Here is a 21911-nt window from a genome sequence, read left to right as displayed (position 1 = left end):
TATATATCTTGATTATTTCCAATTAATGTACATATCAATAAAACTTTATAATCTAGAAGTAATCTAAAGACCTAAGTCACTTAGAGACTTTAAACCATTCAATCATTCAATCTGGTAACAGGCTGGCAGAACAAGCAAAGCTACTTTGGAATTCTCCACATACATACTGATTTCAGTTCTTGGAATCACAAGGCTCTCAAACATCAATTGGATAATATTTTCCAGTGATGTGAAAATGCTTTAAATCTATACATGATACATAAACACCGTTGCTATTGAACTTTGAACAATGTAATCTGTTTAGATAAAGTAATGATGAATTAGAGTTTAAAATAATAATATTTAATAAGCTAATTCATTACTTATCTCATCCCTCAATTATGACACTTTGTAAACAACTCAAATATTGCACAAATGTCACATTAAAGAAAATTCTTCTAAAGTTGAATCTACATGCTGACCAAAACTAGATTTGTAAGAATTAAGTCAGTTCACACCATGAAGCATTTTTAGATATTGAAATAACCTGAGTTAAAAAAGAATTTTTTTTCAAAACATCGCTGTCACTGCTCTCTTCCACCTTACATAGATGTTTTCTTATTGAAACTGTTTGCTGAGTCTCTTGTGCATGGGACCAAAAGAACCTTGGCAGGGGGCTTGGAAGGCCCGCTGTGTTTGTATCCCTATAGCAGTGCTTTCTGGGGCAACTTCAGTGCTGTTCTCGCAGCCTGGGTCAGTAGTGATGACTACCAAGGGCTTCTGGGGGAGATCTATTGGTTTCCTGAGGGATCCAGTTCTGAACTTTGAGTTACACTAGGGACACAATAAGGAATACAGTTTGCTCTTTTTTATGGCAGTGGTTCTCTTCTGCACACACTTTTCTCTTTTCCAATATCCTACCCATTTCCCTCTCTCTTAACATCATCATCTATATATGATGATATGAGGCACATGCAGTGAAACATGATTATCAGAATAATAATTTTTCATTTAACCTAAATAAACTTAACCAATAAACCAATAAACCTAACTATATAATGACAATGGTAAAAATGATGTGAATTTAGAGAACCTGTGGCTTTGGCTCAGTGGAAAGAGCATCGCCCTATGAACTGAAGTATCCTGGGTTAGATTCCTGTCAAGGGCATGTACCTCGGTTGCAGGTCTATCCCCAGCCCTGGTCAGGATGTGTGTGAAGGCAACCAATCGATGTGTCTCTCTCACATAGATATTTCTCTCTCTTTCCCTTCCACTCTCTAAAAATCAGTGAAAAATATCCTTAGGTGAAAATTAACAACAACAATGACAAAAAAGAGAACCTGCAAATAATGGAGGCCTTCTAATTGTATTTTGGGATACCTTTCCTGAATTTAACCAGATTTTTCTCAGTTGGTCTAATAAAGGCCTGGAAACACCATGGAAATATATAAAACTATGAAAGAATGCACTGAAGATTAATACACTTTTTAAATCTTAGAAATATTTGCTTTTAACATTATTTACTCTAGAGTCCCAAATATTTTATCTGCTTTCTTGTTTACATCTTAATGAGAAATAAACAAACATCAAAAACAATCTTTCTTTCTGTCTTTCTTTGTTTCTTCCTTTTTTTCTTTCTTTCTTTTTTTCTTTCCTTTCTGTCTTGCTTTCTTTTTTTCTTTTTGTTCAAGAGATATTTATAGGGTTCCTGTTTAAGAATAGACATTAAAGAAGGAACTCTTACCATTTGCAACGGCATGGATGGAACTGGAGAGCATTATGTTAAGTGAAATAAGCCAGTCAATGAAGGAAAAATACCACATGATCTCACTCATTCATGGATAATAAAGACCATTATAAACTTATGGACAATAATAGATACAGAGGCAGAGCTGCCTCAAACAGATTGTCAAACTGCAGCGGGAAGGCCGAGGAGGGTTGGGGGGCAGGAGGAAGTGGGGTAAGAGATCAACCGAAGGACTTGTATGCATGCATATTAGCATAACCAATGGACATAAGACACTGGTGGGTAGGGGAGGCCAGGGGATTGTCAAGGGCGGGAAAAAAAAAGGACACATATGTAATACCCTTTGTAATACTTTAAGCAATAATAATAAAAAAAGAATAGACATTAGGCAAGACATTTATTACATGAGATAAAGAAAATAAATATAACCCTGTCCCTCACATATTGCAAATTATGTACTCACAGATTATAGTCCAATTTATCTGCCTAACATTTATGATACTTATGTCAAGAAACACTACACATTGCATGATGTGAAATGTTTTATAAGTGTGAATAAGTCTGAATCTCAGAGAAGAGTCCACCAAAATATTCTTTACAAAATGAACAAGGCTTCAGTCTTAATGAAAACACCAAAAGACAAATATTTAAATCATATTGTCATATTGTTTGTTTCCACAATAAAATACAATTTATGAACCTTAGTTGTTCCTGATCACATCTTTATTAGTAAATGGCTCTAGGATAAAATTAGGAGAAATTATTGCATTGTATTATCTACAGTCATATATTTATATTTTAATAGGCACTAAAATATGATTTTTAGTAGAAAGGGAAATGTGCTAAAGTATCTCTATCTGGCTACTATATTTGGTGTATAATATTATGCATATATAATTCAAATGTAATTGAAGTTCTATAGCACATAGAATATCCTTTTTAAAAAAAATGATTTTAGGGAGAAGAAGGGTGAGAAAGAGAGAGAAACAGAAATGTGAGAGAAACATCAATCAGTTGCCTCCCACATGCGCCAGGGCAGTAGGGATCCAACCTGAAACCTGGACATGTGCCCTGACCAGGAATCAAAACCCATCACCTTGTGGTGTAGGGAAGACACTCCAACCAATGGAACCATCCAGCCAGGCAGATTATCTTTCTTCTTTTATAAAGAGATCTAAAAGTAGTATTTAAAGGAGCATTTACTTTGGTTAGCATTATAACATTTAAATGAAGAGTTTCCTTTGATTTGGTAAAAAACTTTTCTATCCTGTTTCTATAGAGAAGTGATAGACCTAAAAACTTTTAAACAAGCAATTCATTATTTTTAAAGTTAAAAAAAATCTATGCTAATTTAACAATTGCTTCATATGCCAGCATATTTAGAATAAATTTAATTACAAAGTTATGTGTTAGCTGCCATGTAATTACACAATAAAAAACCCTGAAATTTCCATTGTTGACTAATATTGATTTACTAGGCAGTTATGTTTTCTAGCCCTATTTTAGGCATAGTTACATATTAAGGTGATACTGACATTGAGAAACCTGGAAACTCATCACACAAATTAGGTTTAAACTATTAAACAATTCAAAGCATAAAATTAATAAAAAACATAAAATTAATATCGATATTTTGTATTATGGACTGTCTTATTCATAAAAATAACTGAAAATTCAAAGTAAAAATATTAAAATTACAAATGTAATAATCAATCAATGAATAAAATTAAGTATGATTTAATTATATTTTTATAGAAAGCAATATAATCAAGTGAGCTTTAAAGAATGAACTCATTTGTTGATCTCAGAGTCAGATAATTTTATAATTTGGCCAAAGGCAATCATATTAGTCTTTCAAATGACAGATTCTAAAGGGGAAGAGGGACAAATGAGTCCTGCAAGTGATCAAGGAAGCTCAGAACAAGCAGCGCGGGTCATTTGGCTGGATAACCATCTGCTGCAGCTTGTTTTATGCTATCCCATAATAAGCTATCCAGTTTTGTATACAGAACAGTAACATTCTAAGTGGGGGGGGGGGGGGGAGCATGTGCTGTTTGTGTGCGTGTACCTATAGTAACAGAGGACAGTTAAAATTATTTTCTAATTTACTTTGGCTGTTCAGAAAACTAAGAACATAACTCTGTAAACTAGGCACAGATACATTAAGAACTTGAAACCTTATACTAGTTTTTCATTTCTATGTGATCCAATATGGGCAATCTATTTTTTTTTTGGGTCAAGTGCACCAATTATAAAAATAGGGGGTTATAGTATTAGGCTCCCTCTGTGACCATTGTGAGAAATAGCTTATTAGCAGTAGTGTAGAGCTTTGAAAATATAAAGTGTTTAATATAGTTAATCAACTGGGAAGCAGGTTCCTTCATTTATAATTAAACATTCTCTTTTTCAGTGAACAATTTATAGTAGTTCATGCAATGTTAATTTAAAGCCATTTCCTACTACCAGTTAAGATTTCAAATGCTTAAAATCAAGCTGCGATTAGTCCCAGAGTATAAGAGAAGTACAATAGTACATAACAAGACTACAGAATTAAAGAAATTCTATGGAAAAGAGAGGAGAAATCCCTTTCCCCAAATGCAATTTCTTAGTTTGAATATTGAAAATCCCCTAACACCAGCCTGAGAGAACATTAGATTTAGCTTAATGTGTCATAAATTGTGATAGATGGACCTCAAAAGGTACTTGTTTAGTCTGGCAAAGTATGTAAAGAATTGGCATCACACTGAGCCTCTGTTCTGGATAATCAACTTAGAAAACATTGCAATATAACCTATAGCCCCATTTTTTTTAATAATGGGAAACTGAATGCAAATTGGCCCACATTCACTCTAGACAGGTTACTCTTGAGGACACTGTAAATTGCACTTACTGAAGTCCCTCTACTTTGAGATTTACAAAGGTGCTGTGTGAGGAGAATGAAACCTGTGTATAAAAGGAAGGCCGCTGCCAAGATCCAGGTAGGGTTTACTGCTGAACTTACCCTAGAGATAAAAGTGGATTTTTGCCTGTAAATGTCTACAACTTGGATAAAAAATTTCTTTATTTAAAATGAGATTACTTCTTCAGTTTATGCTTGAAGGAGAGACGATTAGCTCTGGAGAAGCCTAGGCTTATGGCTTCTAGGAATACAAACTCAATGCAGATAAAGGCAAAAAGGAGAGTGTGAGATTGTATGTTGCCTGTAGCTATAGACTTAAGAGTATAAAATTCACTGATTGTCAAATGCTCCCTACAACACATAGTAGTTTCGTGATAAAATAAAATGTGTAGATAGAACCAAAAAGACATTAACATTTTCTAAATTTAATGAGAAAGCCTCTCTTTGGAGATCGGGTATATCAGGTGTCAGCTTTTGAACCTCGGCCAAGAATCCTTTTTAGAAAGAAGATGAGACCCAGAGTGAATGCTGACCACCATTCCAAGTAGATAAATTAGTAAAAATCTTCAAACACGCCACTTCTTACAATCTCAGTAAGATTCTTGTTGACATGAAAACTGTCAAAATGTTGCTGAAAGATCATATATGTGTATATATATATATTAGCTCAATCAGATAAATAAGAATTGATTTTCTATTCATTAGTTCTCTGTTAAAGACAATAAAAATATTAGAGTGGAAGTATTTTCCAGTCCAATTGTATGTCAATTGAATAAACAGTTGGAAATACATTGTTTCAGTAAAGCAACTTAAGAGATAGTAAAGGATAGTATATATAAATGGTCCAGTTATAATAAGATGCCTGTCTTTCTTCTCAGAGAGATTGTGGACCCCTGGGGAGTGAGGCCATGCCTCAGTTTTCTTTATAATCCAAAATCCTTAAACCAGTACCTTGTTATAGTTGATATTCAATAGTTTGGGTTAAATTTAATAAAATTTGACATTTCAAAGCATTAACTCTATGGATTCCTGTTGATACCATTCAGTCTGATATGTCCTCCTTTTTTGTTTGGTTTGGTCATCTTAGGTTCTGAGATCCATGATAGAAAATAGGATAGCAAAAAAAGGAGATTTGATATACTCTAGGATTCATGGGCTTTGTTGTGTGGGAGCAGAATGATACTTGCTGAACAAAGTATTAATATGAGAATATATGTGAAAAAGAGGATTCTGTAAAGAAAAAAAGAAAAAAAACCTCAGCTGTTAAATGTCTTAGTCATATGATTTGCCAGGGACATCAGTTCTCAAATGTGTCCTGTAACTGTTACTCAGTCCTGCTTTGTAAAGGAGACTGCATTTCATGCAAAAGGAAGAAAACATATCTAAGCATAGCTATCTAAAACAGTATTTTCCAAAACCTGTTTCAGAAAAGGGTTATGAGTATCATGTTTAAAGAAAGTTGGGGATTGACTATATGAGTGAAAATTTGCTTTTCTGCAGAATTTTTCAGAGTTTTGAACATGCTAACATGCACACTGCAATACTCTTACAGAGACTGATAGTATCTACAAAAACCCTTTACTTGTAGGACATATTTCAGTACTACAATCCCACAGAATAAAGTAAGAGAATGTATCAGTTGATGAGAATCATTGAAAAGACTCTAATATTGAATTTCATTTTTGATATTTCAGACATTTCCATAGGAGCACTACAAAATAATTGACAAAATACAACTCTTCAATGACAATAAAATTTTTGATTCAAAACTACTGAACAGGAGAATATTTTGATATTTAAGTTAAAATGCACCTAAGAACACACTGAACCTATAAAACATTTCAGAGCCATTTAATACACCTTTCTGCACTAAGGAGAGTGTGTCTGTATCCTTTCCCAGACAAGCAGCATTTTGTAAAATTTAATTTATAACTTTGAAATACACATTTTAAAATATGCAAATAGCATAGAAAAGAAATACACTGTAATTTGCAATTATTGATAGAGGCTGTTAGTTGCTTGAAGAAAGAAGAATAATGTTTATTTATAGCTTATGTTATATAACAGCTCTTAAAGTGTTTTTATGAGTAGTATTAAAGCTTCAGGATGGATAGGAATAGAGGTCTCTTTTTTTCCTTATATACTATTAGCTATCTCATACTCACTTCCTTTATTTAACAACTCCAATTGCCAATCTATAGTCTGAATGAAAGTTGTTAAAAATTCAAGAGCAACAACAAAAACATCATTGCACCCATTTCCGAAAACTAATGTAAAATGGTGCCCCTGATAATCTGAATGCAGAACTAGATGCTTAAAAGAAGTTGGGGTTCTATCTAATTATGAAGTATCTGTGCCGAGCCAGCACAGCCAAGGGTTCAGTGATCCTGAGGGAGCCCAGCGAAAGATTAAAGACAAGACAGACAAAGAGAATATTTGGGGCTCAGTGGATCTCCTGTGCCTGGATGAGGCCACAGAGAAGAATCCAGCCAGCAAGCTGAGGCTTTGTTTTATAATCAGAGAAAAACAAGGTAGTGGTCAACATAGTTACAATGTTCTTGTGAGTTTCACTTGTTTTGGCAGCACTTGCTGCACCTCCCACAGCCCTTTAGCTACCCAGGAAGGAACTAGGGAGGGCTATAAAGTTAAGCCTAATTAAGCTAAGAGGGCTCTGCCCTCTAAACTGGGACTTGTTTGTGGCTCTGCCACAGGTCAATCTTAGGCTTAAATCTAGAGCCGATCCATAAAGTATCAAGTCTTTATTTAGTTTGTGAATATACTCAAAGATAATTACAACAATTCAAATTGTCTAAGCAGGGAATGGTTGAATTCGAATTGTCTTAAATGTCCCTGTTTAATAGAATAACCACAGATAAGTATTTTGGGTTGAAATTAAAATAAGAAAGGATCTTTTAGATGGGCACAAATTTTGCTTTTTATGTAAGCCCATCCTTGAAAAATGAGAAGAGTGGACTAAAATATCATTGTCATCATCATTATTATTTTGCCATTATTATCATTTCAGCCCTATCTTAGGTAAGGAGAAAATATTATCTGCTCATGAATTATTAAAGAGTCTATATAATGTCATAAATAAAAATAAGCATTTTCATAATGTGGCTACTATGTAAATGGTATTTGACATAGCATAATATCTTAGCACCAATTATTTAAATAGGAGAATATTAATCAGTACCTTTACTGGTCATATGAAATTAAAATTAATAGGTATGTTAAGCTCACTTTTTCTATCAAATTTAATAATACCATTCACTATGAGAAATGAGAATGTGTCCAGGGTAAATTATATTTCTTTATTAGTTTTTAAATACCTAGGAGTAGAAATAGCTATAACATGGCCTGCAGCTTAGACAGACCTGTGCTAAATATAGTTCTTTTGAAGTCTTTTTGAAAATAGTACATCCTTAATATTTATGGCATTGATTGTGTAGCAGTGAAAATACTAGTAATGAGACTAACTGAAACGAAAAATCTTTTTTTGCTTTTCTTGTTTTCCTTATTTTCTGTCTCAAAAGCTGTGGACTTTCTTATTTCCAAAATTATTCTTCCATCTGTCAGCCTCTCTCACTATATACTGATGCTCTGCATTCTTTTGAAATTTAAATATTTTCTCTTTTAAATAATATTTACTTTCAGAGTAGAAAATTGTTTAGGTTGCATCTAAACTTAGAACATTTTTCTTAACTCTAATAATGCTTCAAACTATTTGTAGCATATATTTATCTTTAAAAAATATAGTGAAACACCAGTTGCCTCCCCTGTTGTATCATGAACTCATGAATTTGGACAGTTTACACACTGGTTTTTCACTGGTACTATTCTCGCATTAAAGTTTCAAAGGTTAGCAATTACTTCTTAACCAATGAACACAATGATATTTCCAGTTTTTCTCCATTTTTATATCACTTAAAATCTGCATTTCATATCACTTTATAGATTCTCTCCTTCTTGAAAATCTCTTTTATACTGATTCTTATAACTGGTAAAATATGAGATAATATTTACGAAAATAAATAAATCAGTTTACTTAGCTCATTTGCATCTCAGTTGTCATGACTTTTTCTAGTTCTCTAGTTCATTTGAATTCTGTCATTCAAAAAGTGCAAAGTCAGTATTTGTTGATAAGGAAAATATTTTTATAAATTACTTTGCCATAATTGCAGACCATGGGGGTTTTCCTTAATCTGCCTTCCATTTTGCTGCCTATGTTTGGGAAAATGAGAGCTTTGTTTGTTTGTTTCTGTTTGTTTGTTTCTTAAAACACAAAACATTCTGACCAGATCCATGAACATTTAAATTTAAAGAAATAACATTAATATATATATTACTAGTATTCCTTTATTTAACAACTCCAATTGCCAATCTATAGTCTGAATGAAAGTTGTTAAAAATTCAAGAGCAACAACAAAAACATCATTGCACCCATTTCCGAAAACTAATGTAAAATGGTGCCCCTGATAATCTGAATGCAGAACTAGATGCTTAAAAGAAGTTGGGGTTCTATCTAATTATGAAGTATCTGTGCCGAGCCAGCACAGCCAAGGGTTCAGTGATCCTGAGGGAGCCCAGCGAAAGATTAAAGACAAGACAGACAAAGAGAATATTTGGGGCTCAGTGGATCTCCTGTGCCTGGATGAGGCCACAGAGAAGAATCCAGCCAGCAAGCTGAGGCTTTGTTTTATAATCAGAGAAAAACAAGGTAGTGGTCAACATAGTTACAATGTTCTTGTGAGTTTCACTTGTTTTGGCAGCACTTGCTGCACCTCCCACAGCCCTTTAGCTACCCAGGAAGGAACTAGGGAGGGCTATAAAGTTAAGCCTAATTAAGCTAAGAGGGCTCTGCCCTCTAAACTGGGACTTGTTTGTGGCTCTGCCACAGGTCAATCTTAGGCTTAAATCTAGAGCCGATCCATAAAGTATCAAGTCTTTATTTAGTTTGTGAATATACTCAAAGATAATTACAACAATTCAAATTGTCTAAGCAGGGAATGGTTGAATTCCAATTGTCTTAAATGTCCCTGTTTAATAGAATAACCACAGATAAGTATTTTGGGTTGAAATTAAAATAAGAAAGGATCTTTTAGATGGGCACAAATTTTGCTTTTTATGTAAGCCCATCCTTGAAAAATGAGAAGAGTGGACTAAAATATCATTGTCATCATCATTATTATTTTGCCATTATTATCATTTCAGCCCTATCTTAGGTAAGGAGAAAATATTATCTGCTCATGAATTATTAAAGAGTCTATATAATGTCATAAATAAAAATAAGCATTTTCATAATGTGGCTACTATGTAAATGGTATTTGACATAGCATAATATCTTAGCACCAATTATTTAAATAGGAGAATATTAATCAGTACCTTTACTGGTCATATGAAATTAAAATTAATAGGTATGTTAAGCTCACTTTTTCTATCAAATTTAATAATACCATTCACTATGAGAAATGAGAATGTGTCCAGGGTAAATTATATTTCTTTATTAGTTTTTAAATACCTAGGAGTAGAAATAGCTATAACATGGCCTGCAGCTTAGACAGACCTGTGCTAAATATAGTTCTTTTGAAGTCTTTTTGAAAATAGTACATCCTTAATATGTTAAAGAGCAAAGAAAATAGCCTATGTATATTTAATGATCACATAAAAATGTCTGTATTCACTGAGAAATTATATAAATTATCCTAACTATCTTACCTTATGAGAAGCTGAAGCATCAATACCACTAAGACTAACTAAACATTCCCCTCAGCACGACTCAGTGTTAGACAGGTTTTTTCCTAACTCTATGCTTCTGACCTTCCTTTTCTGATAGTATTTACTTTTAGAAAACTTGCATTTATAATGCTGTCTCTGTCCCTTTGAGATGTAAATTTTCTGAAGCCAGAATACTGTGATAAATGTCTTTCTGGAGAACCTGTGAGCCATCACTTTAGAAAGTAATAATTGAAGGAGATAGTGGACCCATCTCCCAGCCTCTATCAGAGAGAAAGAGCCTAACTTTGAAATGTGAAAAGATCACTTAGCAAGCACAGTTGTCTTCATCATATTGACTAACCTCCCCCACAGACATGTTCCAGTATGTTTTCATTACTTTACCCAGCATTTAAAAATCCTTCTGCCTCTTGATTCAGTGGAATTTCAGTTAATCTTCCTCCTTGATTGCAATGATCTTGATCCCTATTTCAAGTCTTGAATAGAGTCTTCCTTGCTGTTTTGTAATGTCTGGTGCAATTTTCCTTTCACACAGTTGCATTTTGTATTGTGCATTATTGAAATAAGTGAAAGTAGGATCAATCTAGGAAATCTGCTGCTACAGTTTCAAACACCAAAGGAAATAATGCTTATGATTACAGCACAGGACACACACATACCTGGACACACACACACACACACACACACACACACAATAGTATGCTGCTTAAAGATGAAATGTCACATGAGTATTTGAGTTAAAAAGATTAATTTAAACCCTTTTTAAAACTATTCTTCCTCCAAAATGGTAAAGCCTATTTAATATTTAATGCCTACTAGCTCTAGAGTTTCTGATAATAGACCACAGGACAAGGATCTGGATTTGTGGGTTACCCAACAGATGACAGTACAGCTAAATGAGGTATGAAAAAGACTGACTCTAAAACTAAATTAAGTTAATGCATTATAAAAACAAGTATAATATTTCCATTTATAAAAGTAAATCCCTACCTTACTCTAGGATACTTTAAAACACATTTTAGAAGTACGTATTATAGCTTTCCCACCTTTTTTTAAAATGAGAAAATTGTGGCAGAAAAATCAAATGAGATAAGGTCAAATGATGCTGGTACAGAAATGTTTTCACATCCTGTACAATTGGTAGTCAGGCCATAAATTGACTCTGATTTTTACAGCAACAAAGGCAAAAAGAGAACTAATTTCATATGTCATATGTGAGTTAAAAATACTCCAATCCTCAAACAAAACAAAATAAATATTCCTGGTTCAAAGATCTGAATGGAATTTATCTTCTGAACTTGCATAAATGAGACATACAATGAATAGCATTTTTAGCCACATCCTTATGGTGATCATAACAATGTAATTCACAAGACTAGTTGTTGATATGTTCCTCAAAGTGAGTTAATTACAGCAACTTTATATAGGAACCAAAGGGGTATGGTCCCAGTCCACAGGTATTCAGGCTCAATTCAAAGATAAATCCAAAGATAGTGTCTTGGTAAGTATTTAGCAGGAGAAAAAATGAGTGTATATTCTATGAGAATGACTCAGGGAGATCCTGTTGGTGGGGTGTGCAATGTGTTCAAGGTTATGTGGAAATGTATACTCTAAGTGTTAACTGACACAAATAAAGAATCAAATACTCTTAGGAAAGAGAAAACCAAAGCAGAACACACACTATATAAAGAAGAAGAGAGAGAAATACCTGTGGACAGAGATAAGGTAGGAGATCTACATTGTACCAACATTTGTGAAAACACTACTTATGTATACCTTAAGAAAAAAAAATGGTTCCACAATATATCTAATGCTAAATTAACTGATCACATTACTTAGAGAGTTGTTGGATATAAGCCAATCCAGTGTTAGGACACATTTGAAGGAAACAATGACTTTTGCTTTGGAAGAGGTGATCTGAACTCCTTCGTAAAGGAAATGATTAGATGATAAGGTCAGTAATCGATATAGATCCAGAGACTTGGAAGCATGGAACAGACTGAAGGATCTCAGAGGGAAGGAGTCTGGGGGGAGGCAAAGGAAGAGATTAACCAAAGAATTAACCATGGACACTGACAATAGTGAAGTGAAGGCTTCTTGCAGGGAGCAGGATTGTGAGGGTCAATGTAAGGAAAAAAGGGACATCTGTAGTACTTTAAACAACAAAGATAAATTTACACAAAACAAAAATTTAAATGAAAAATATAACATTTATAATTTAGAGCAGTAGTTTTCCAAGTGTGAACACTGGAGCAACAACAGCAGCATAGCCTTGGAACATGTAAAAAGTGCAAGTTCTTGGTACCATTTCAAACTAAATCTACAATTCTTGGGGTAGGTCTTAGCCATCTTCTTTTTAACAAGTCCCTTAGGTGATTCTGATGTAGCCTTAAGTTCGAGAGCCACTGTCTCAAACTTGAGGCTACATGGTTAACCTTTCATCCTCTGGAAAAGAGGCAGAGGGAGTGAGGCTGACCATTAGCTCACCCAGAAGGACTACTCAGTTATTAAAGAACATGTGGAAGAGTGTCCACAAGATATCTTTTTACTTTACAAGGCCCTCGGAAGATTTTTTTTATCCTGATTATAACACTTGAAATATTATTAATAAACAGTTCATAAGTATCAATTATAAAATAGTATAAATTGACCTAACACAGCTTAACCTTAAATATAGCCAGAGCCTGAAGGAAGTTCCACAAAACACTTATTTCTAGATTTATTCAGAAAATAATAAAGATGTTAAGAATGGTCAACATTAAGTGCCTTAAAGTAACCCTATTTACCTATGAAATTCTAACTCTCAAAGTATTAAAATATAACCAACCCTCATTTAGGGAAAATCTAAAAAAATGTTCATAATTTTCATTGAGAGATTCATAGCCCATCAACTTTCTTCTGAGTGTCAATGACTTCTTGGAGAGTCACTATAGATAACAATGAAGCATAAGTTTTCTGAAGTCAGATTGTCTGGATTGTAATATGATTTGACCATTTATTAGCTGTGTGACCTTGTGCAATTTAATCAGTCTCCCAAATCTGCAAAATGAAGATGATAATAAAGTTGATCTATGAATCTCTGAGAATGCTGATGCCCACATAGTGCAAGCACACAGTAGATGTCAGCTGTTTTCTATGCAATGTTTCCCTGAGCTCTGACAGCATATCCACCACTATGTTTGTTACCAAAGCTACCAGAATGAAAAGCCTAGTGGTGCAGAAAAGCATAGAGATAAATAATTGCATTTACAGTGCAATAAAGAATTAAGTGTACTAGGTATTATGAAATAGAATACTTTAAAAACATTAAAACAAACAGTAAAAACAAAAAAGACTAGGGGCAGGAAAAACCTGAAAACGAGGGAAAAAAGGAAAGACAGAAGGTTGGAGATGGTGAAAGGTCACTCCAGAGAGTGGTACCATCAAAGGATATGGAACATAGATTTTTACTGTACCAATAATAGGTCCTACTTCACTTTCACTAACTCTAGCAAATCCCTTCATGATTCCACACAATGTATTTCTCTATGCTTTTAATCATTCATCTCTACTCTCCTCCTGTCTTTTTGTCAGGGCTAAACTCTTAAAATGTGTTCCTGATCTCAGCTCTAGCTCTGTATGGAATATTACACACCATCAATTTTCTCCTGTCTTTTTCTCTTAAATATATATATGTGTGTGTGTGTGTGTATAGATTGATTTCAGAGAGGAAGAGAGAGGGAGAGAGAGATAGAAACATCAATGATGAGAGAGAATCATTGATGGGCTGCCTCTTACACACCCCACACTGGGGATCGAGCCTGCAACCCTGGCATGTGCCCCGACTGGGAATTGAACCATGATCTCCTGATTCATAGCTTGATGCGCAACCACTGAGCAACACCGGCCAGGATAAGCATTTTTTATTCTCTGACCTTAGAGCATCATAAACATAGAGGTTCTTCATATTGCTCTTTTCCTTAGCATACTGTCTTCCACCTGGTATCTGTTAATACACTTAGGTTGGTGACATGAAAGAACAAATAAGATGGCAAACAAAATTTGTCATTCATTGGGAACATATCTGAAGCTATTTCCAAGTAGTTATCATATTAATTGTTGCCATTTAATCATCACTCAAAACAAATGTAGTCAATTTTGTCAATTATATTTTCTTATTTCAATTAGTTGTTTAATAAATTAATTTTAAAAGTAACTGGTTTATTGTTTTTTACAACCATAGATTTAAATACCAGAGTATCCCCAAGAAAACAATGGAGTTTACGTTTGAAATTTCTATATCATTCTCTTTATATTAAACTAAATTGAATTATCATGGCCCTATTAAAATCATCAATGATAGAAAAATTATTATCAAATACTAATATAAAATACAAAAAAATTACTTTGCAACTGAAACTAAACAGGAAAACTGACTTTACTCATATTTGCCAAGCAAATAGATGGATCTTTCTTTCACAAGTGGACACCAATTAGGGATGCTGCCTGACAAATACCACAGGCCCTTTCTGAACTACTCAAGTCTTATAAAATTTTGTTGTAGAATATTGATTTATTGTAAATAATCTGTCATTCTGAAACATAGTACAGGAAGGAAATAAAAACCATTAATACTCTGTAATGGTAATTCTTTAGATATTTTGAATTTTTTAAAAATCCTAAGTATGTAGCCATATAATATGTGCCACATGTAATATTTTCCATCGATATGAAAAATTATTTATAATTTAAAATAAAAGTTATTTCTTATGATACAGTTTACTTCCATTTTTCCTCATATATGTGGCCCCATATAACCGTGAAATCTCAGTCAGGTCACATGAAGATGTATATATGAGGGGCTGCTGGAAGTAGCATGCCATGTTTTATCAGAGTGGAATAGATTTCAACATATGTATATGTGCATGTGTGTGCATACATGTATATGTGCGTGTCTATAGAGTGTAAGTGTGTGCTTGGCAACTAGCTTTTATTATAGGTGCGTGTCTATAGTGTACTAGCAAGTACCTGATATTAACCTTTTAATTGCCACTTCAAAAGCATCCACCTTGAAAAATCACATCCCCAGCTACACAACTAGATAGAGTCAAGTTGCCCCGTCCATAGAGTACTTTTTGGAAAGCTCAGGTTAACCTTGATAACTGACCCTTTGACTCACTGCTTTTCCCTTCCCCTGCCTTAATTCTCACTCTTACATTTTAAATTCATTCATAAAGAGTGGACCAATGAAACCCCAGACACCCCACCCTCAAGTCCAATAAAGGCAGAACCCCAGGTCCATCCTCATTCTTTCTCTTTATCCGTGACCTGGCTGTGTGGTCCTGTGTGCCATGTACCCTCTAGGACTTGTGAATACTAAGCCTTGTTTTTTCAAAGTTCCCTAATACTTGCTGCTGAGGTGTGTTTTATAATCATAATAGCTACAGGGGCAGTCTAGCAATAACCTTAGATCCAAAAAGGGAAATATCTATGGGGGTTTGCCATAAGTACAGTCATGTGCTGCTTAAGACTGGAATATGTTCTGAGAAATATGTCCATAGGTGATTTCATCATTATGGGAACATCAGAGTGCACTTACACAAACCTAGATCGTATAGCCTACTACACACCTACCTATATGGTACACCACTGTCACATATGCTGTTCATCATTGAACAAAACGTGCTTAGGAGGGCATAACTACAGTATGGGTCCAGGTGAGTGCCCTAATAGCATCACTATCAATACATGGAGACCAACACAAAACAGTATATATTTATATAATGGTACCCACTGAGCACTATGTTTCTAAACATCTTAAATGACTGTCTGCCCTTCCTATCTTTTCTGTAAATATAATTTAATAAGAAAAATACATCTTTGAGAGCATACTATTTGAACCGAACAGCTTTCTTTGGAGGTCCACAATTTGGAAACACATCAATGAGAATTTTATGAAGCTATTATTCCAAAGACTGTCTCTCAAAATTAATTCTCCTGAACCCACCCCTTTGAGCTGGTGATGGAGCAATGCATTAGCCTCCTATGATTTGGTTCATTTTGGTGTCAAAATAGAGTATTGAAATTTGGTTGATCTGAAAAATGTTTCTTTCTGAACATACTGCAAAATTCCACTCACTTTTTTTTTTAAAACAGATAAACAGTTTTGCTTACAGCAAAGTTAAAACTCATCCAGATGGAAACTCAGAAAAAATATTTTGGATTTGTGAATAGGTTTTTCTATACAATTGAAAATATGTAATTTTAAGGCCACAATTTTTAAAAATTAAGCTTCATAAAAGTGTTAACTCTAAAAATATATTTCACATGGAATTGGAACAGGGTTGTGTATTTTCTCGAAAATTTGATTTGAAAATCATCATCAATTTACCGAATAGCTAGTGACTAGGTATCTTCTGATTATTACAAACTACTATTTTTTTCTTCACTAAATGGTTACAGACAGGCATGCATTTTTAGTCTTTGTCAGTTTCTTTTTGGTTTCTCCTACTTTGTTTATTACTATCGGCTCTTATTTCCAACAATCATTGTAGACTTAGTGCAACAACTTTATGCCTTTCCTAATTTGCTACTCTTTCTCTTTTATAAAGTATATACATGAACTTTATAAGATGCAGTTGTGGTCTCTATTTTTATGTTGTATTTTTGTTATATTTTGATTTTCTTTTGTTTTATCTCAATTCTTAGTTGGGTCCTTTTGTATATGTGTGACATTACTTTGCACACTCTATGCAATAGGGCTTAACATAAGTCAGAGGCTGCTGTTCATAAATTTATACCTTGCCATATTCTAATAATTTAAGGAACTTTCAACATTTATTATTCATATATTGCATCTTGCAAAAAAAGGGCCAAAGAAACAATAATAAAATAAGTCATGAAAATAAGACAAAGCCTGAAGTAAACAAAAAATACAATAAACACGTATATATGTATTTGATAAAAGCAAGTCAGAGGTTACATATGAAATATTCTAGCAGCCAAATAATAAAAAAAACATGGCCAGTGATAAAATTGACAGTATCTCAAGAGTATAAAAGAAGTACAGCCATTTCCCTGACCCTCAGAAAAAGGGTACAGTTTAGAGCAGTGGACAATGTCTTTGAATATTTTCTTACAACAAACAGGAAACAATTTTGGGAAGGCAATTTATTTATTTATTTATTTATTGTTTATTGTTGGTAAGTGTATTTATTTGTGTTATAATTTGTATTGAATTCCTTTGGTCCTGCTTAGTTAAACTACATGCATAATGTCATTTTAACGGAATTTATTGGGGTAACATTAATTTATTTTTAAAAGTTGCTCAGTAGAGGCTAAAGCATCAGGCCAACGGGAATTCAGCAAAGAGACTTTAACAGGTGAGCCATGAGGCAATATGGGATGATATGTCAATTAGGGACAGGTCTTAGAGCACTGAGGCCAGTGGTTCTCAGCTAAAAGTCAGCATCAGAATCACAGTGACTTAGCCACATCTCCAGTGGTTCCAAATAAGGTACTTCATGGTAGAGTTGGGGATCTGCATTTTCAGGCTACACCAAAGATTCTGATTCATGCCTCAGGACGAGAACTGCACACCCAAAGGAATAGTTGAAAAACACATCATACATGAACTCCTCCATATATATGATATTCTGAATTAAGATTCTGAAAGGTATTGAACAGCAAAAACTTCAAGATCATAATCCCTGACAAGTAACCACAGGACAACTAATCTATATCTACAGTTAACTACAAAGCAATATGCTTCAGCAGTCAGCCAAGCAGACAGCCTCCCATTAAAGCTGTGGAGCTTTAAACTCCTTGCTGACACTAGCTTACCCTACATTAGCTAAGGGCGTTGATGACACAAGTACCTTAGGATGGCAACATATAAAAGAAGACATCCATATCAAATATTTAAAATATAAATCCAACTTACATGTTAGGATAGCACAGCCCACAACCTATGTATCTATTTATTCCCTCTCAAATTTTGAGGAAAATTGAGGTAAAACCTTAGATAACTTCATTCACATATTTTTCCCTGAGGAAATGAAAATAACATTTTAAAAGTAAGTGTTAGGGAAAAATAATGTTGACACCAGCATGGCAAATATGAGACATTTGCATTCTTACTTCTTCATTTATCTATGGCTATTATCATACGTTCATGCTAACACTACTATCCAGCCTGGATAGCACCTCAAAATCATTTAGAAAATAGTTCTAAAGGCAGTCACTAATATTTGATCAGCATTTGGCACCCAAGAAGAGACCTTTCTGAACTTTAAGAGTTACTTTATCTTTTCTTAATTAAAAAAAAAAACTTCTGTAATTTATCAATTGTTTGGGTCAATTTAACAGAACACAGTAGGATAATACATTATTTTTTAAAATGCATTAAAATGTATCATTAATAGATTAAGAGATGCACAACCTACTAACAACTCCAAAGAACTAAGATACACATTTAATTCTGACCTCGATTCCTATTTGCTAAATTGAGAAGAATTCAAGCATTGATGAAATTACACTACTTCTGCCTTTTAGATAACAGAGTATGTCAGCATGGAAATATGTTTATATAAAGTATACCTTCATCTGAACTTTATTTGAGAAGGTGGCACCAAATAATATTGAAATGCAAACAAATCAAATATGAAAAATAGATAATTTCTGACAGTATTTTTATGTTGGTACTAAAGTTTGGACAGCCAGATGATCTGTCCCTTTGCATGCAAACAAATCAAATATGAAAAATAGATAATTTCTGATAGCACTATTTTTATGTTGGTAATAAAGTTTGGACAGCCAAATGATCTGTCCCTTTGCCCTCAGTTTTACTGTAGAAAACATTCACTGAATTTAAATTTCAGTAAGAATGATGAGAAGAAGTAGTTTCAGGTTATGCTAACCAAAAATGAATGCTGTCAAATGTACTGTTACTTGGGTCAGCTGTTGTTTCTCTCTAAATTGTATTTGCAGTTTACCTAGAATTCAATAAATTAGAATGAAGAAACCTGGTCTCTGTATCACACATAAGGAAGAAAATGTAATTCTAAAACAAAACTGAACATGCTAGAGACCAAGAGTAGAAACAATAATTTATATTGCACTTAGTTTAATTTAATGATTATAGTTGAAGAGATGACTGTTATATTTATATAGCCACCAGTGTTTTGGGGACACAAGATCAGACTTTTTTTTTTTTTTTTTACACAGGCTTTGGAATAGTTTTACTTCAAAGAGAAAATGGTTGTATTCCTTAAACATATACATTCTCAAAGGTTCATTTTCAGATCTTATATACTATACTAGAGGCCCAGTGCACAAAATTCTTGCACTGGGGGGTGATCCCTCAGCCTGGCCTGTGCCCACTCACAGTCCCGGGCCCCTCACTCCTTACCACCTGCATGCTCGCTGCTTCTTAGCACTGCTGTGGAGGCAGAAGAGGCTCCTGCCACTGCTGCTGCACTGGCCAGCCATGCACCCAGCTTCTGGATGAGCGGCACTCCTGCATTGAGCATCTGCTCCCTGGTGGTCAGTGCACATCATAGTGACCGGTCATTCTGGTCGTTCCACCGTAAAGGTCGCTTAGCCTTTTATTATATAGTCTAGTGGCCTGGTGCACGAAATTCATGTACATTAAAAGGGAATTAGAGGAAATAATAGAAGTGTCAGAGATGAAAGAAAATTAGTAAAATGTATTTTTTACACAGGCTTTGGAATAGTTTTACTTCAAAGAGAAAATGGTTGTATTCCTTAAACATATACATTCTCAAAGGTTCATTTTCAGATCTTATATACTATACTAGAGGCCCAGTGCACAAAATTCTTGCACTGGGGGGTGATCCCTCAGCCTGGCCTGTGCCCACTCACAGTCCCGGGCCCCTCACTCCTTACCACCTGCATGCTCGCTGCTTCTTAGCACTGCTGTGGAGGCAGAAGAGGCTCCTGCCACTGCTGCTGCACTGGCCAGCCATGCACCCAGCTTCTGGATGAGCGGCACTCCTGCATTGAGCATCTGCTCCCTGGTGGTCAGTGCACATCATAGTGACCGGTCATTCTGGTCGTTCCACCGTAAAGGTCGCTTAGCCTTTTATTATATAGTCTAGTGGCCTGGTGCACGAAATTCATGTACATTAAAAGGGAATTAGAGGAAATAATAGAAGTGTCAGAGATGAAAGAAAATTAGTAAAATGTATATGAAAATCTTTCTCCTCTCAGAGTCTGGGGCATGCGTGGGACACAGAGTCAAGTGTCTGCCCTCCCGCATGCACCTCAAAATCTTGCAAGACTCAGACCCAGCTGGCCCCAAGCCGTCAAGCCCCTCCAGGTGGGTGGCATATCCTCAGTTCCTCCAGCCCAGCGCCAGGCAGGGGGCTCAGCCTCAGGTCCCCCATTAAGCCCCACCAGGTGGGGGGCACAGCCTCAACTCCCCAGTCAAGCCCTGCCAGGTGGGGTCACAGCCTCAGGTCCCCCGTCAAGCCCCGCTGGGCGGGGAGTGCAGCCTCAGGTCACCCAGCCCAGTGCCAGGCAGGGGGCCAGGCTCAGGTTCCCCAGTGCACCCTCAGGTCCCCGGGCTCAGCACTGGGGCAGGGGGCACAACGTGAGGTCCCCCGGCCCAGTGCCAGGGTGGGGGGCGTGGCCTGAGGTCCCCCATCAAGCCCCACCAGGTGGGGGGTGAGTGCAGCCTCAAGTCCTCTGCCCGGGCCTGGCTCCACCCATCCTCAGATCCCTGCTGATCGCTCATTACGGCTCATTACGGGAACCCTGCTTCCACTGTGGCACAGCCATGTTGTGATGGCATGACAGGGTGAGGGTCAATTTGCATATTACCTCTTTATTATATAGGATTGTCTTTAATCTATAGACCATGAAACAGAAGCACATAACCACTTACTGAAAAGATATCTGTATGTATCAAACTCATAAAATTATAATATTTTCAAGACAAGTTATATTTTAAATATTGTTCCACAAAAACATTTTATAAAAATATATTACCCATGCATTAATGCAATCTCTAAGCTTACACACTGTTTGCTCTTTTGAGTTATTTCACTACAAGGTCAGGGAAAGTAGGCAGAGAATTTGGACACAAAGTGCTTTTAAAAAATTATAACATTCACACATACCAGAGTTTATTAGGTAAAGGACTACTATTTTGAGCTTATATTTGTAAATGATGTGTTCCTTAAATAACATGATTGAGTTACCCACAATGCTATATCCTATTAACTGGTAGCTATGAACAGTTCCTAAATTATCACTGGAAAGATACAATCCATTAACATATTTTTATTTCACAGTGCCTGCAATTAAGACATAGCCAATTAGGAAAGAGAAAACTATGAATTTATTGCTAAATTTAAATTTTTAATTATTTGCGCTCATTAATTCTTCTCATTATTTGCATGATTTAGCCACTTGCCAATTATTGTTCCCGTGCTTTTGATCATTATATGCAAAATTATGCTTCTGTTAACAACTTTAGCATATAAATATATCAGATTGGGAATCCTATCATATTCTATTACATTTTTTGCTCCTCAAAAATGAAGAGGT

General features: G+C 35.1%; 1 protein-coding gene across 3 annotated transcripts in view; it reads right to left on the bottom strand.

Moving 5' to 3' along the window:
* Window positions 1-21911, bottom strand: part of MDGA2 (MAM domain containing glycosylphosphatidylinositol anchor 2) — a 528724-nt gene that overhangs the window by 246112 nt on the left and 260701 nt on the right. The gene's annotated exons all lie outside the window — the stretch shown is intronic.

Source organism: Myotis brandtii, unplaced genomic scaffold (genome assembly GCF_000412655.1).
Source record: "Myotis brandtii unplaced genomic scaffold, ASM41265v1 scaffold5, whole genome shotgun sequence".
NCBI lineage: Eukaryota > Metazoa > Chordata > Mammalia > Chiroptera > Vespertilionidae > Myotis > Myotis brandtii.
This window is presented reverse-complemented; position numbering and strand designations above follow the sequence as displayed.